The following is a 4409-nucleotide window of genomic DNA, read 5'->3' as shown; positions in this document are numbered from 1 at the left end:
CTGGACTTCATTCTCCTGGTTTAAGGCTTCTATTGCTCCGGGGATGATGTTAAACTCCTGGTCAAAGACGGCCATACGATTCATGCTATCAACTTTGATAGGATATAGTTGGTCCCGAAGGACTCTTGCACCTGGAGCTTTCCTGGTTTCGAGGATGGTCTTGATCTTTTGTATTTCTTCTTCGTTCCTACCTATAATCCTAAGGCGGTTGGCATTCCGACCATCTCTGGTCACTGCGACGCATCGCCAGTAAGGTTGGTCACTCGACTGTCGCATCTCCTGCTCCACGGTTTTACGAATCATTGTTGGTGTAGCCTCTCTAAGATGGTCTTCAGGAACTCTGGATGTGTCGACTGTGCAGAACACCGGTTCTGGAGTTGCCGATCGGGCTGCAGACGAAGATTGACTGGACATGCTGGTGGATGTCATCCTGGCTGCGTCTGCATACGATTGAACCGACGACCGTGGTGTTTCAGTCTTATTCAGCATGTCTAGCTGTAGTCGAGTCTGCTCCAGCTCGCCGCAAACCTGGGTGAGCTGGTCTCGGACTTGCGATAATTCTTGTGCCATCTGGGCCGTGGCCCTGGCGACTTCCTCGGCCATGCGATCACTGAGCTTGGTGAACTCGAGCTGAAATTCGGCCTTCATCGCTTCGATTTTCTTGTTCAAGTCCTGCTCTAGTAGTTGCTTCAAGCTCTGGACTGCCTCGACCATGCCACCAGCTGACTTGGGGGCAGCCTGCTTCCGAGCTCGGTTTTGTCCCAAAGCTCCCTCACTAGTCTCACCTTCCTCCTGCCATTCCATATCTCCATTTTGCTGCTCCATCTCCAATACCTTCGTCGTTCCTGACCCTCTTCCGCTGAGGGCGATGATATCCCCCGCCCGAACCATCCGGATCGTCTCCCATGACGATGATGACGTCTGATGCGGGGTTCGCAACACCAGACATCCACCAAGGGTCTGAATCTCCGCCAGGCGGTCCTCAGATCTTATAAAAGTGATAAATAGGATAAGTAGAAGTTCACGACCAGTACAGTACAGTATTGCAGAATCGCGGTATCGAAGTGGCCAAGGACTGTCAGGCGAGTTGCGCGAGTGGTTATCAGCTTGGGGTTTCCTCCTGTGATAGGGAAAGTTGGAAAGGGGGACATGCCACCAGATCATCCTTATTACAGTCATTACAATTAAGTTTTCAGGCGCACCCCCTACAGCATAGAAGACAGGGAACTCAGCTTTTGTATCACAATGATTGGTGGAGTGAGGAGAGTGCACGGACCAGGATTTCTTGTATTCGAACCCAGGCACAAGGGGTTGGAAGGCGGCTAATAGGCGGACGGGTACCCGTCCTTCTAAAACTGGACGGGTCCCGTCCGAGTTACCATATCTGGTATAGCTTACTCCGCTATCGGATTGGAACTATTTCGAGTGGTTTTACTTGAAGTCCATCAACCGCTAATTTTACTCAAAGCAAATCGCTGACTTTAACTTGTATAGTCTTGATTTATCCGAGCTATAAGCTCATTATAAACTCTACTAAAGTTAGGACTGAACTACAATACAACTCTCCTCCTGTTCCGTGGCAGCATACAAGGCTTCTTGTTCATCGATATCCCGCTGAGCTATCTTCCACAGCTCGCCCGTACCTCTTCTGCTTGTAAACAGTCGTCCGTTCTCGGTCTCCTTAGCTACTTGTGCTTCAATTCGATCAGCTTCTGATTTATCCTAGTCTAAGTAAGCCATCATCTCTTCTTTAGTCCATTCTCTCGGACCCGTCGAGGTTTTGCAGCACCTCCCCATTTGCTTATAATCAAGACACCAGCTGTAGCTTGCTTTTGAGTATCCCAAAGGTAAGCCCATTGTCTTTCGATACTGGCGATTACCTAGCCAGGCTCCTGGGGGTTGAGCCTTATACTAATCCTCTCTAGACTTGACGTATCTCTGATGGATGGCTCGTGGATCATCATGCCTCAGATTTGTAGTTGGGCTCGAAGCTAGATCTCTCGAATTTAACTGTGGTGATACCTGCGGTCTACACGTCGATGGCGTAGGTGATGGGTGGCGAGGTTCTGGAGTCGTTATGTATCGGTCCACCTGCTCTGTTTCGATGGTCAACTGGGATGGCAGATCTTGACAATTTGATTCATTCTCAAATTCGAAAGTTTCCAAAGTTGTGATTGGTTGCCACTGTATTTCGCCGAGCGTTCTCATCACTGGTGGCCTTGGTTCCTCAGGGGTCGTAAAGGGTATCTACCCAAAGGTTTTCGAACACACCTGCGGCTGGTCTGAAGATATAACGGGCAATGCTCTTAGTTCCGAGTATCGTAGTGGGCACTCCTTTGAGTTCCTTGCGTGACCTAGTATATGACATTTGCTGCATAAAGGAGGGTTTCGTATCGGCCTCGCCTTCTCAATGACTTCAAAGCCGCCAAGTTCTCTTCTCACACTAGATAACGGCAAAGACGAATTCGTAGTCACTGGATCGACTCGCTGGCGGGGTTCTAAGAGGGGCCTTCGATTATCTTCCCGAGTCAAGTGCCAATGCAGATGAAAATCTTCGAGTTGTAGAGTCTGGTCTTGAGCTAATAAACCCTCCAGCTTGTGAGCGCAGGGCAGCCCTTGTGATCGTGAGAAAGAACCAGTACAGGCCGACAAAGGAGTAGAGCCTTAATGAAATAGAAGCTTTCGTTGCTGCTCAACCTTTCGCAAAGCTTCATGAGACACCCAACCACGTACTGCACCATAGAGAATACTGGAGAGTTCGATAGGTGTCCTGATCTTCTGCTTGGCTTGGTTCGACTTCAACTCCGCCAGTTGATTGAGTAGTGCATGCTTGATCGATCGCCAAGCTTCGAACAAGTCCAATGTAGATACTTTGAGGTGGCTCTTAAGCAGCCAGTGTATGCCTTCCACCCTTGAAGTAACGACGTTGTCAAAGTGGGGATGTTGATTGACCCACGCCTTCACCAGCTTCTCTTTGTATTGATCAAGCCAGTTTGTCTTGATATATTCGACTTCTTCGATACAATCCGCGATGTATTTCTTCTCAAACTCGGACAAACGTTCGTGGAAAGTTTGTTCATTTGGTGACTTGATGATCGAATGCCAGTGGCCGTAAAACTCATTCCAAGCCTCGATTCCCGGGTTTTCCCCTTGAGTCTGGCGCGTAAATCTCGGCTGGCAGTAGCGAAGAACTGCCTTGTTAGCATGCCAGAGACATAGCAGCGGCCTTGACGATGGGAAGCAAGTATCGACAGCATTCATACATGCTAGGCAGCGATCAATCAAGATGACAGAGGGGTGCCTAATCCTGTGGTTTTCGCACAACGATCGGAATCGATCTAACGCCCAAAAATAGTCTTCACATTCCCCACTCCGGAAAGTGAACGCAACACAGAACGAACGTTGACAAGAGTCGACACCGATCAAGTCCAAAAGTGGCATGCCGTATTTGTTGGTTTTATATGTACAGTCTAAGATTAAGACATCCGGATATGTCTGTAGATATGCTACTGAATCGGGATGCGCAAATAGAACAGCTTTGACTCGACCGTCTGGACCGGTTTGAAATTGACTCCAAAATCCTTCTCTAAACAGCTGATCAGCAAGCGCGTTAATGCTGCTTAGTCCTTGACGCACTTCTCGTCTAGCATCTGCAATACGATTGTAATATGTCCTGTTGTGTTGCTATCGTGTCGGTGTTCTGCCGCATGTCAGGGCTGCCGTCAGATCAGATTAACAATCAGATATATCAATCAGTTCAATCAATTCAGATCAAATACGGTATCCTAACAGATCAATCAATTCAGACACAAGCATCTGTGCATCTGATATATCTGATATCCTTATAAAGGAAGATGACTACCCTAGAACCGTCGGATCATCCATATTTTCCGGTCCTCACAGTAAGTAAGGTTGGAAATCGATCCCTTTGTCATCGCACTTTCTTGGCATACAAGTGTTAAGAAAGTAGCCCTGTCTACACCTAAATCCTTAACAAGTGCACAACAAACATTCCAATCTGCGCTTTGCGCAGTCGCAAGCCGCAGTGATGGCTTCGTCTACGACGATCCCGTCTGCTGCCCCAGATCCCTTTGATCTGGGAATCCACACTCCCGTCAACCTGAATCGGGGAGCCCGTGCAGCCCTCTTGCAGAACAGTCCGGCAGCCGTCAACGGCACCATTGGTGTTTCAACCGGTTCCGGCCGGATGGCCCAGACACCATCCTCACCACTTAACCCCGCCACCACCGCTGCAGCTACGGAAGGAGCTGAGCGTGCCAGTCCCGTATCCACCTTTGAACAACGACCAATCTCTATCGTTGAATCAGCCAACGATCTCGCGCGAGAACACGCGGAAGAGTACAACACCAAGCTGATGGTGTTCCGGGCCTTCTGTACCAAGTTTGAAG

The sequence above is a fragment of the Fusarium oxysporum genome, chromosome 15 (assembly GCF_000149955.1).
Source record: "Fusarium oxysporum f. sp. lycopersici 4287 chromosome 15, whole genome shotgun sequence".
NCBI classification, from domain to species: domain Eukaryota; kingdom Fungi; phylum Ascomycota; class Sordariomycetes; order Hypocreales; family Nectriaceae; genus Fusarium; species Fusarium oxysporum.
The sequence above is the reverse complement of the archived record's forward strand: the minus strand, read 5'-3'. Positions refer to the sequence as shown.